Genomic DNA, 14,037 nt, shown 5'->3' with positions numbered 1-14,037 from the left:
CATTTGTTGGAGAAAATCTTGCATGAGATATCCCTTTACCTGTTTGTTATTCCATCAATAGGAAATGCAGCAGTGAAAGCTAAACTCTGGAGTCACACATTCTTACAGGTTAATGCTAAATCATCAGCATGCCTGTCTTCAGACATTACCTGACAAATCCTCACAGCAGCCCTGTTTGTGAAGCACTTATTATCTGTTTTATAGGCTGGGTAGACAGGAAGGCTTAAACCAGTCATTTAAGACTTAGACGTTGCTGGACTCCCCAGACAAGGATTTCTGACCAAACACCAAACCCATAGGTTAATCTCAAAATAGGCCTCTTATAAAAAGAAAAATAATACTTGATGGTGGAGTAAACACAGTCAAAATGAATAAATAATCACTTCATTAGAAGGCAGTAGAAAAATTATCTGTAAAACAATGAGCAAAATAAAGAAACATTTTGTTTAATTTATTAGGTAAGTAAAGCCTTATATGTACATAAAATTATTGCAATAGCTGGGTTTGGTAATCTTATATGTACATAAAATTGATGTAACTCTGGCTTTAGAAATTAACCCCTCCATAGGTTTAGAAGCTGCATGATTCTTTGAAAAGAAAAAAGTCATGGGTATTTGCAAGTCTGTCTGTTTTCTAATAAGTAGCTGTGTTCAAGAAAGACCTTGATTCTAAATTTCAATATCACATTTTAAGTCAAATTGCCTTCAATTACACTGAAATCAAGTATTGATTAATAAAATCTGGTACTACACTGAATTCAAGAGGAATTTTGTGTTCACAAGACTCTGGAACAGAAAAATAGAAGAGTATAAAATTATTCAACTAATCTACTTATAAAATATGGAAAATAAAGCAGTTGAATCAAGTAGAAAATAACAAGAAAATATACAACATGCCACTCACACTACCCCCATCTTGGAGCTTGCAGCCACCCTATTGATACAACAGGAAATCCTAATTTTACCAGGCTCTTGCAGTGACTATGGCTGAATATGCTGGTGGGGATCCTCAGTATACAAACAATTGACACTGCACCCTCAGCAGGGTTGAAGCCTTCAACTTGTAATTGAGATACCTTGTATTAGGAAGAAAAAAATATGTCATGTAGTAACAGTACTGTACTGTGTGTGCACAATAAGCACCTGATTGTCTGTTGGAAAACTCTCTACCAGCAACTCTTTACCTCTTCAACAGCATCTTGTTTTTAATCTTCATTGTTTTCAACCCTTTAATTTATTTTTTTTTTAACATCACAGTTGAAATTGGCTACATCTGAGCTCAAAGTTGCCAAAACCTGTCACATACAAATTACAGCCATTTGTTTTTTAAAATAATACCCCTGAACCTCCTCAAAATGTTCAGACTCACAATTCTGACATGTAGAATGAATCTAAATTATTAAGAAATGCATGTGTGAAAGGTGTAAAGAGGGAGGAAAAAAATCACTGGTCCTGAAACACCATGGTCAATAATACTAATTCTTGTTTTTGTATTAGGCTGAAATGTGAAAACAGTGGAGCACAGCACAACAGAATTTAAGCACTTTTCTTTGCTTGGGTCGGGTTTGCATGGTCTTCTTGTCAGTCTGGAATATACAGGGTTCTTAATTTGTAGGACTACAATTTACAGCCATCCCAAATAACTTTTTAATTTTTAGATCCTTAACTTAGTCATAAGAAGGTCTGAATGTTAATAGTATAGTTCCAGCTGGGCAATATAGTAGGAAATGAAATTTAAACTTTTTCAACTAAGAGAAGTGGTGAAATTTTTAGGAAAATGCTTATTGTTACCTTTGCTTCTCACTTCTTGTTAGCTCTAGCTTTAAATGTAGCCAGAAAGCTAAGGTTTAACTTACTGCTATGAGCTTTGTAGACCACAAAACAGTGGTTTTGGCACCAATGGCAACATCTACAAAGACTTCCAATATTAATGGTGGTAGATCAAGAAAAGCTGATTCAATGGCTGTATTAAGTAGCCCAAGAAACTTTAGTGTAAGTTGAAGGGATCATCAGAAATATGGTGCTACCAGAAATGTGAGGAAAGTTGACAATTGGGCAAGGCTGTGAACATAAAGAACACTTTATTAATGGCAGAATTATGCTTGCAGTGATTTTTCAAATGTGAATAGCAAAACAACCACCTGTTAAATCATATTGATTTAAATCACAAAAGCTATTGAATTTTCCATAAGCAACTGGATGTTCTGCTGTCATGTATTTTCTAAAAGATAAAGTAAAATGAAACTGTAAGAGACAGAAACTGTGAGAGAAAGAGTGGGGAAAGAAAGGTCTGGAGTTCCCATTATCTCTTGGATAGATAAGCCTTTGCTGGATAATTGTAATTTGGATTGATTTGCTGCCTCTGGCACTTTTTTTTGGAAGATGACTTCTATTTGTCCCTCCTTCCCAACTTCTTCCACCTTATTATTTAAAACCTAATTATGTTATGAAATACTAATTGCCAAGCTGGGCAACCAAATTTCCAACCTGCAAAGTCTCCAGAATCTCCACTTGCCATTTTTGATGCAGAAACACTTGCAGGAACAGTTTTACTTTTGTCACTAGTTCTCCAGCCCACCATAGACAGGAGTTCAGACACACCACAAGATCCCACTCTTTTGCCCGAAGCGGATCCCTCCATTTCAAATTCCTTTTTCCTTCTCCCAGCCTTTGGTAGAATAAGGAACCTGATATCAAATGAGGGTGGAAACTGGGAAAATGAGACAGCTCTAAAATCAGTGTGTGAATTTTCTAGGTCTTGTTAGAACACAGCAGATGGACCTGCCTGCCCCGATGGTAAACAGCAACTGCCTAGAACCAACAAAATCCTGCAACTCTCTACTTTCCAAGACTCACATTTGTGGGATTACATGATGCACAACCCATGAAACATGAAATGAAACTCAGAGATTTTAATATTCTTGAGAAGTCAAAGATAGTTCATCTGCAGGTTGTTTTACCCCTACATGTTATATTCGGTCTTTTTCTTCTCTTTTACACTTCTCCTTCTGTAGAATGAACCTGCTGAAGGCAGATAACACCTGTATCCTTTTTGTATTTTAAATAGCAGTGATATAGCCCACCTCCTGCACACTTCAAAGATAAGGTTAGCAATATATGACTTAAAAGTACCACTATATTTCTAGCTTACATCTGCTCTGATGTTAATATTTTGGTGCTGCTATGGAGTGACAAAAAAGAAATCACAATAAAACCCCATTGTGTGGCACAATTCCCGAGTCTATTATAGGTGGACCTAGAAACAAAGATCAGACCAATACAAACGTATTTTTTTAGCTATGTCTGGTAAAATTAGGCAGCTCAAGATTATTAAAAGGGATGTATATTGAATTTTCAGTTACCACCCTTGATGCACTGTATATGAATCTTTTGTATATGTCTCTGCCAATATGTTATGTTTATTTGTCTTTAAACAGCTCCACAGCAAATCCCTTTCCAGTTCAGAGAAAAGAACTTTTATCCAAGGGAAAATTAGCCAGCCTACCTAAAATTACTGAAACACTAACACTGAGAAATCAAGAGCCAACAGCTTGATAGGGTCAATATTTTGCTGCTGAATTACCATGTTTATGGGTGAAGGATGAAGTACTGTCTCTTTTGAAAGCCTTATCCAGTATCAGTTATTTACACTCATCTTTGCAGAGTGTATTCTCAAACAGAAAATAGGACTGAAAGGCAGAATGAAGGATAAATAATTCAAAAAGGAGACCATGCCTTCATTAAGGTAATCTTAAGGACGGTTTTGCCAGATTATACATGTTTAAGTTTTCATCTGGAATATCATGTTAAATTTTTGTTATAAACTATGGTATTAGCTCGGACATTTTTTTTTTTTTTGTAGTCTATAGAGTTGTCCTTATTTGCTTTTGTTTTAAATCTATGTAGCTCTGTAAATATCATTTGAGTTGTTTTACGCTGTGTAAATTAAGTTAACATCCAGCATTTGCTTTTTCTGACCTGCTCAGTTATCATATTTCCTCCCTTATGAATCTCTGACTAATGTATTTACAGCAACAGTGCTCACAACACCACATGGCTGGTGGTACAGTCTGGCATTGGGTTAATCTGAAGGAGCGGAGAGTCGACAAGACTGCAAAATGCAGCAGTAAAAAAGGCTTTTTTTAAAAAAAAAAAAAAAAAGCATATAACTTTTGGGGGATGCCTCAGGATAATGCAGCAAAAACTTTCACATTCAAAATGTAACTGTAAGGAAAGAAAATTAAAAACAGGCAACCTAGAGTTCATCATGTATCTCCTGTGCTGGGCTCTATACAGGATCTACCAACTGCAAGATGTTCTTCCTACAGTACCTGCCTATAAGGTAAGCTGGAAATAGGAATTCTAAACTGCTCTAATGAGAATCAGTGAGAAAAACTGCACCTAAAACTTCTCCTTTTCCAGCAGAAAATGGCTGTTTATCACAAATAAAATGTTTCTTAGGAACAACACAGTTTCAACTAATTTTCTAAGCACATTTCATGTTTGTCTTTAAAGTAATTTCCATTGACCAGAAACACTGGCTCAAGCCTGCTGCTGTCAGGACTTCCAGTTTCCCAGGGGCTCCCCATGGTTGTCTTGGGGAGAACAGGTGTGTTAGGTTGCCTGTGCATCTAGGTTCTTTTTTATAGCTGGTCAAGTAAGCAGACAGATTTTGGTACCGGTTGTGGAACCATGTTAGACTGCTTCAGGAAAACTGATATGGAAGTTTGGGCTTTTGTCTCAACTCCAGAGAAATGTAAATAACAAACAAACAAACAAACAAACAAACAAACAAACAAACAAGTTGTTTTCTCCTTTTTTTTTAATATATTAAATATTTATCATTTGTTAGCATCTTGTAATTATTTCTATTTTCATGGGAAATTTTCATTTTGTGTTTCATTTACTCTGGGTCTTAATTAGTACTGACTAACAGAAAATCAGAGTTTAACCAGAAAGGTGGAAATTCAAATGAAAGTCTATAATTTCTTAGAGTTCTTCTCCCTCTCCACAGATTTTTATAACTGTCCTTGATGCTACAGGATTTTCTAGTTTGACCTGATGAGACCTGAAGCAGTAGTGGATGCAGTTTGTTATTTGGATCTCTGCTGTGTTAACAGTGTTTCTAGCAAGTTGGGTTTTTTTTTTGTTGTTGGTAGTTTTTGTTTTGTTTTGGATTTTTTTTATGTTTTTTGTTTTTGGTTTTTGTTTGTTTGTGGGTTGTTTTTAGCAATTCTTTCTGTTTCTGTCTTTGAGTGATTTAATCCTCAGATAAATCCTGCTGACACACCGCTCACTATGCAAGCAATAGAGGTACCCTTTACTTCTTCCCTGGTTTTCTGCGAGAAACAGTGTCACCGGTTTTAAGTAGATACCTTGACCTCTTATTAGCATGCCAGGTTCCATACTGTAAAATGAAAGAAAGTTCTGATACAAATTTGACTGTGGGAGACTTCTTTGACTACTTGTGGATTTTTGTGAGCTTTGTTATATAAAGGTTTTAGCTGGAAATAGCCTAAATAAAGGGCATTGTTCTGCATTAATGATTTTACACAAGCTCTTGAGATGTATTTCTATTATACTGTGTCTTGTTGGTGAAGAAAGACTGACTCTTCATAGATGTGATCTTTGTGCTTCTCTTCTGGCATCGTATCTTCATGAGCAGAGTGACTTTATTCCTAGACTCTGCTTCCCACAGTCTTCATCACTTGCACACATCAACAATTTTATGAGCATTTTTGCGATGTTACAGTTCCTGGGATAAAGGACAAATCCTTCTAAACAGGAAAACTCATTCCTCATTTACTTTTTGCTATTAAAAGTTTGCCGAAATTTATTTTATTCAGATGAAGTAACAATAAAGGAAAACTAAAAAAGCAAAGTACTTAGAAGCTTCACATAATTGCATGGTATTTTTCAATGTCAGAGGCAAGTCTTCAGTATGGGATCAATGTATTGATTTATATCTACTGAGGACCCAGCCTGACAAAAAAAAAAAAAAAAAAAAAAAAAAGTGCCTATCAGGAAGTGGTGGTCTCATAAGAAAATATTCTCTGCTGTTTATTAAGGTTGTAACTGTAGTAGATTCCTAATGTTGCACCTAGAAACCTTGTATTATACTTTTATTTTAATACTTAGGTGCATTCTGTGCAATAAAACAGTTTGATGAAGGGGAAAAAGGTCTGTTTAACATATTGGTGATATAATCCTTGTGAAGCTAACTTCTGTTAGACAGAGGCTGCTAGGCATGAGACAGGCAAGAGAGGAGGCAAAGAGAAAAGTTGGAAAATGTTGCCAAAATGACAGTAAATGTTAATGATCCGATCACAAAAATTGTCCTTCAAACTAGAGTGTGTAGTAAATAGTAATGAATAAATGTACTTGTCAGGAAGATTTGATTTCTCTAGCAAATCCTTACTGACATATACACTCATTTACTACTATATAGCCTTTTGAAAATGCCATTCCAGCAGAGCATAAAAAAGGTTACTTAAATTAAGTATAGTAACAAGATGAGCAGCATACTGAGTTCATTGGACTACAAACACACTCATTTAATATCCAGTGCTCCATTACTCTGAACGAAGCTGTCCCTGAAAAAAAATAATAGGAAAGAAACAGCATATAAAAACAAGCATAATGGTCTAAAATAAAAAATATGATCTTCAGTGTAATGCCTTACACCACCAGTATTGACATTCAGTCTGTGGATGATAATGTTGGAAACACAGAAAGGTATTATATAGTGCAGAAATCATCACTATCACCCACCCCCCTTCCTGACAAAAAAATTGTGAGAGCTAAAAAGATAAAAATTTGCCTCCATGAGTAACACTTGAAGTCAGAAACTCATGTTAAGAGTGGGAAAAAAAAAAAAGTCGAAGCCGATGTTACATGGTACCCTTAGGTCTACCTTCCTCATTCAGGGGAATTAGTCAAGGGGATCACATTCTGCACCCAGCTTCACTTTGTCTTTCTTGAAAGGACCATCAGCTATTAAAAAAAAACAGTCTTACTTTAGGATTCATTAAAGCAATGATAATATCTCATTATGTACTATTGGCTTTGAGTTTAATGGATACATACCAGCTTGTATTTTTTCCACACCTTCTCTTAATTTTTTTGCAAACTCAAGCCAGCTTAGGTCTTTCTGTAAACATTTTCTGCTCTTACAGGTTAACAGCTTCACATTCTCTTCCTTCAAACCAGCCTTTTGTCAAGAGCAGTTCAAGCATGACTGTCAGGTCAGTCATTATTATGATTGCTTCCTTGCACTTTGACAGTGCAGGTCTGACAAAGAAATAAAAAAGGAACATTAAACTAAATCCAAATATGGAGCCAGAGGAATGTACATGCATGCACACACACGAATGTGTGCTCGTGCATGTGTGTGTGCATGCATACACACACACATATAGGTGCAATATAAAGGAGCAACCCTTTCACATTTGTGAGCAGTACCACTCTACGTTGTGATGAAAAATATGTGCAGAATACTCAGATAGCAGCATATAGATAATATATGGCTATGCCAGGGGTTTCAACTACTATTTTTTATACCAATGAGTAGTATATAATGTAAATATGCTTGATTGTGTTTTGTTTTTTTTTTTTTTTTTTCCTGGAAGCATGTGCTAAAGTCTACATTTCTCCAATGTATGCAGAAAAGAGAGAAAGAAAAAAGGTTATTGCACTGAACTGTATTAGCTAATAAGTAATATGTTATCTTGTTACCCTGGCCCCTGGGTCAGATGCCAAAATAAAATGTCTTCTCTCATTAGCAAGGCTGAGTGAAAAACATGTCTGAATCTGCTTAGCTTGTGTGGTCTTTAATATGTCGACCCCACTCTGCCCAGTAGAACTCGAAGGTCCTCGCTGAGGTCCAGACTTTTTTCCTAGGCAAACCAAGCAGCAGTTTATGCACAAAGACTTTACACAACACCTGTGTAATTGCAGCTACATATTCTGCTTGTATCTAGGAGGAAAGTGCAATTGTTTGAGCAGAGTATGTTGTCAAATTGGCTCGTTGCTATCTCTTGACTGAACAGTGGAAAACAGAGAACAACTTTCTACTTCTACTTTCACAAAAGGCAATTACTGGAATTATTCTGGGGGCTAAAGAAGGATTCCCTAGAAGGTTGCATGGGCTCATTAGCTCCACCGTCCTTTATTTCTTTCTCTTTCCCCTGAGGTTTTTCCATTTTTGTAATCCAGGCTTGGCTTTTTTTCTTTTCTGAGGAAGAAACAGTTCTGGCATACTTGCGGCAGAGCAGAATAATCAGACCAGTTAAAAGGGCAGGAGATGTAGAGAGGAGAGAGGAGGAATAGAGGAACATGTTCTTTCTTCCTCTGGCTTCCTTTCCCCAGGTCCTACTCTGTTGTCGTTCCAAAGATGAGGACCAAATAAATTGGCTTATGCTCCTACGAAGCCTTGAATTGGTACCATGCTGTGGCAGTAGCACAACATGCACAAAATCTTCAACCTAGTTTAAAGAGTTTAGTTTATTTGCTCACATATTCTCATTACAACTTACTGGAAAATAAAGCCTGGTTTTCTGTAGGATCTCTTATTTGTTCATTTGTTTGTTAGTTTTGTTTTAAAGTGATTATGGCATCAAACTAAATAAAATTGTGAAACACAAGACTGTTCATTACTGGATTTTTTTTGAAGAAAACAAAAACTATGCATTGAAACATTGTTTTTATTCAAAAAACTCATTTCTATGAAAAAGGTAAAAAAAAAATCAAACAAGAGCATTTGACTAGCTACAATCATAAAACAAGCACTCATAGAAAGCTCTTTTACCTTGTGCATCTTTGAAAACCAACCTACATAGGCTCAGATAAAGCCTCTCCTGGGTACCTAGCTATGTCTGCAGAGGCTGATACATGTCTCCATGCATACTAATAAAGATCCACAGCAGTGCCATGGTCTCTGTCTATGTGTCTTTCATTTTTTCTCTCCCTCTCTGTTCATAACAGTATGCTTTCCTTGAGTGCTTCACTGTAAAGCTGAATTATGTGCTTATGCACAGCAAAACATTCTAGGATCACAATGTGAGTTTAATTGACGGAATGGATGTTGGCTGAGCACTCATATTATGAAACTTCCTAAAATGTCAGATGACACCTTTACCATATTGCCACTTCTAGCCTGAGCAACAGACCTGCAGTTAACAGCTAGATCCAAAGCTCACTAAGACAAATAAGAGCTTTTACACTATTCAGAGCCAGCGGGATTAGACCCAGGATGTAATTTGGGCTCGCTCATTATCACCTTTATGCAGGACTGTGAATCACCATTTCAGAGCCTTCACCTCTTCAAACAAAAATAGTTGCTATTGGACAACTGTATATAACAATGAAGATTCCTGTCCTCATATATCCCAAATCAATAAATAACTCACTTGTAATTGAAATTACAGAAATTTTCTTGCTCTTCAGCTGCCCATTGTGAGAATACAAAACACAAAATCTTATTAAATTATTAAGCAGAAACAGAACCTTTTAAATTCCCTGTTTAGTACTCACGGTACGATGCAAGTGCCTTATTTCCCCTTAATTGGCTTATCTATAAAAATGATAATTTTCAGACAGTTGGTAATAAAATCTCTCAGGACTTCAGGAAGCATAATTCTCTTTTTAAAATTCTCTACATTTATTAATGAACTTGAAAAATAACACTTAAAATTGCTCAGTAGGTTTTCCCTCCTGTGCATTGTACTCTCTACAGAGTTTCATGGTGAACTTCAGGCATTTCTTCCTCATTTTTACCTTCAGGCTATCTTTCCCAAGTGCTAACTCAGATAATCACTACTAAATCCTGCCCATTGAATATTTGTGAGAAAATGGAAGGTTGCAGATCACACATAGTTCACCAGGGCTAATACATGGGAAGGGAGTGGTATGCTGAGGGGAAAAAGTCACGCTCACCCTGTCTTTCATCACCATGCTTTTCAAGTCTGCACTTTCTTATTTTCATCATAAAAGAGAACAAATTAACTAATTTTAGCCTTGCTAACCTGGTTCACATTGTAGGAAATGGGAAGGTTCAAAAGTGGATTCTCAGTTAACTCTTAGGTACTAGGCCTATCTTTTTTGTTCTCTCATCTGTATAGGATCCAGCAAGTTAGAGTCTAGACCTGTCATTGGACTCTTCAGTATTATCGCAATGCAAATAAAAGGTTTTAATAGCACCCTGGAAGCCACAAACTGGTCACATATTCTATAAATGCTGCAATTTTCTACAGAGAGCTAGTAAGAACTGGACGTTTTTCTTTGCAAACTGATGGATCATTGAATCTTGTTGTAGTATAAGAAAAAACATTTTTTGCACACATGGACTCAGCTTAAAGCCAACAAATTTAGAATTAGTTCTCCTCAACAGAGGATGTTATTCAGAAACCATTTTATAATTTTGGTATAGAACAGAACATAAAGCAGTACAGGACCCAGCTGGCCAAGAACACAAACTTCTCACACAAAAAGACAGGATTTTTTTCTGTTGTCTTATGTAGGATTTCCTTAAGCGTAACCACCAGAGGAAGTAATCTCAAAGGTTTAGAATAAACAGTAGTCTAACATTCCAGTCTTTAGTTTCTTATTGAAGACCGTAATAGGGACATCAACTCAACTGACATCCTTTGAAAAGTGATCTAAGACTTCATGTAGGTCCTAGAGCTGAAGTTACTGTTGATTTGTTCTCTGTCTAATTAGGTCATTTTTAATTTGATAACCCTGAAACAAAATCTGCCATGTGGTTATTATAGTTCCTAATTAAACCTTGGCAAACAATGCTTGTATGGTGCTTTGGAGAGCAGGCACTCTTAGTCTTGAACAAATAAGATCCAAACATGTTGTCCAAGCATTATCACAGAAATACTTATCTTTTCCTAACATCCTTTTCTCACTTCTCAGGACAAGAAGGCAGAACACTGAATATGCATATGCCTTGTAGGAAACTTTCCAGTAGATTAAAGCAAGATTTGTAACATTGACTGGGATGAATGACATCCAGGGAGGATTTGACTGCTGGTGGGAGAGAGACTTGGACCTGTGAAGATTGTGGTGAAGAACTGGAAATGCTGGCAAGTGATAAGAGAATGTGGTAGGCTGAGGTATGAAGGGAAGAGTGTCTGCAGAAATTTGGCAGTTAGGTTGTGGGTTTTTGGAACATAGTTTTGCAAAGGTGGTTTTAAGGGATGCTAAGTAGCACTAGTCAGGAATAATTTTCATGTGCTATGTTCAGATGAAACAGTGTTTACAGTTTTCAGCCTGGGTGAGAATCCTTCTACTCTACCAGATCTTGTGAAAAGAAACCCTGTCCCAATCTGCAGACAGTCCAAACAGGTAAACGGGAAAGAAGGAGGAAGAGAACTACAAGATGTTTATACTGTGACCAGAATGTGAGCCCTTTATCTCAGGTAAGATTTTGAACATTAGTGTTACAGATCTGCTCTTACTTTCCTCAGGAGAATACTCATTCACTTTGCCATGTAGCATGCTGAGTTTCATTTCTAATTGAATTGGGATCACCTGGTAAAAGCCAAGCCTGCAGTCACATCTGCATTTGAGGGAGACGTGAAATATGACAGAGGTGTAATTCAGTGTAACTGGCTAACTAGCCAATTTTTGGAAAAAAAAAAAAAAAAAACAGGATGAAAAAGGAAAGGCGAAAAACAGAAGAGCTTTTTCTTGTTAATTAAGTTAATTCTGCCAAGGCAAATCAAGAGCAACATCACTGTACCAAATGGAACTATAATGGTGTAAAACCAGGAAATGCAAAGGGAGAGTAAGTCTCAAGTTTTGTTAACGGCCTGGATTTATCATTTGTGGCTGTGGAAAGAATGCATATTTGTGATTTTTCTGCTTTTTCTCTAATGTTTCAAAGAACAGATACTTAAAAATCCCTCAGGAATTTCAAATGGAATAGAATTTTGTTTTATTTTATTTTATTTTATTTTATTTTATTTTATTTTATTTTGTTTTGTTTTGTTTTATGTTATTTTTTATTTTTTATTGTATGTTTTGTTTTGTTTATTATTGTCCTAGTAAATTAGAATACAAAATTAATATCTTTTTACATTGTCTGTTTCCCTATTGCCTTAATTGTTAGTTAGTTCATTTATACTCTTCTTTTTTTTTTTTTTGTCATATAATCCTAAGGTACATTAAGAAAGACTAGTGTGGACCTGATCAAGTCAGTGGAAGCTGCAGAAGACTGAAACCTAGAATAAAAATATTATCTTCTTTTATGTGTAGGCAGATACTTCTAGATTACAAAGAGCTTGACTGCAAAACAGGAAATACGCTCATTTTTTAGATTGGGAAGATACAAAACAGTGATGTTGCAGTAATCAAAGCATCTGGGTTTCTAAGTTTGAATACTTTGTCTACTGAATCATACTGATAAATAAATGAGACATGATTATCTCTTTTGCATTACTATCCTTGTGTGATCTATTCTGTGAATTCAATTAAGAAACATTTAACACAGTGCAAAACCAAAATCCCTCCAATTTATCTCTAGCAAGGATCCAACACAGAGTTTGAACCAGGGGCACTGTTAACAAATCATCTATGCCAACTTATCTAGGTGGTTAGGTGTTTCATGATGTTTTTTGTTTCTTCACTGACTGAATGATCATGATAATACTGCAAGTATAAATATTATCATTCACTTTTGCCAATATACTGTCAATACTCATCAAGTTTGAACATAAAATAAGGTGCAAAGAAAAACTGATTTTATTTAAAAAGTGGGCAAATATTTGCAGAAATTATTTTGAATTATTTTTCTCCTCTGTTCAGCATTCTCAGTTCCCAGTGGTATGATGAGAGTTTGAAACACAGAATGTCTCCCAGAGGTGCTCACCTATTTGCAAGAACAACCCTGCAGCTCATATCTCTAGTTCAACGGCTTCAAAATAAATTAAAATATTTCTGTTTTCTACTGACACTGATAGAGACTAATCCATGAATAGGCAGAAGCTATTTGAACAACTAATTAGGAAGGCACATCTTGCTGAGTTTTATTCCTTTCAGCTGGACATGTTCACCAATGCATTGTTTTTGTTTGTTTGTTTGTTTAAAAAAAAGAAAGGACACTAATCTTTTTGTAACATGATTAACTGTAAAAGTTCTCTTTATAAACTGCAGATCAACTACATTTAGTATACAGACCATCAACGTTGTGCAATGATGAACACTTTCATTGAAAAAAGGTGGTATATGTTCTGAGGCACTGGCAGATATTGATTATGCTGGCGAACTAGATATCTAATCCAACATATTACAGGTAATGGACAGGATTAATCTGTAAATGAAGCTTTATTTTATCAATTGTTTCAGAAAAGTCATGGGGACAATACCTGGTAGTTAAATACAGGCATGTCCATTTGATTTCCGACACTTAATATGCAAGGGATTACAAGCTATGACTATAAAGAATTAAAGGATGTTTCATAAAGTATTACACCCTATGACTCATAGATATCAGAGTGAAGGCATCAAGGTGATGCAAGTCATACTGTAACACTAAGAAAGCAAACTATACATGTGAAGAGAGAAGTTTTAAAGCATGTCATAGCAGTGTGATTACTCCTTTAAAAGATCTCTATACCAAATCTTTTTGTTTTCCAGACCTTTGCTCATCCTATGAAGTTCTCTGCCTATTTCATTTTGGTTAAACTTGTTTTCTCTCCATTGGGCTTTTGGTGAAAAGATTGATACTGATAATCGGGTCCCAGCATTCAACATTTAGATGTTGGTTAGTTATGACTGATAAGACAAATTACATATTTTTCAAATTCTCTGGTGTAATGGGTCACTAAACAATTGACAAAAAATATCTAAGTGTAAGCATAAGAAATCACTTACTTTTTTATGATAAAGATCCAGCTCTCTAATTTTAGGCCTTTGAGTACTAAACACACTGTTTTCCCATTGCAGAATGGGACTCTCTGTCTCATTGATACTTTTTTCTTGGCTGTAAATTCTCAAGTCTAGGTGCAGAGCCCTGAAGTATGACAATAATATT

General features: G+C 35.8%; 1 long non-coding RNA gene across 1 annotated transcript in view; it reads left to right on the top strand.

The window, feature by feature from the left end:
- Positions 1–12,911, top strand: part of LOC135578844 (uncharacterized) — a 62,307-nt gene extending 49,396 nt beyond the window's left edge. Inside the window, exon 3 of the long non-coding RNA XR_010470984.1 lies at positions 10,917–12,911. This is a non-coding gene — a long non-coding RNA (uncharacterized LOC135578844). The remainder of the gene's footprint in view (positions 1–10,916) is intronic.
- The last annotated feature ends 1,126 nt before the right edge of the window (positions 12,912–14,037 follow it).

The sequence above is a fragment of the Columba livia genome, chromosome 2, assembly GCF_036013475.1.
Source record: "Columba livia isolate bColLiv1 breed racing homer chromosome 2, bColLiv1.pat.W.v2, whole genome shotgun sequence".
NCBI classification, from domain to species: domain Eukaryota; kingdom Metazoa; phylum Chordata; class Aves; order Columbiformes; family Columbidae; genus Columba; species Columba livia.
The sequence above is the reverse complement of the archived record's forward strand: the minus strand, read 5'-3'. Positions and strand labels throughout refer to the sequence as shown.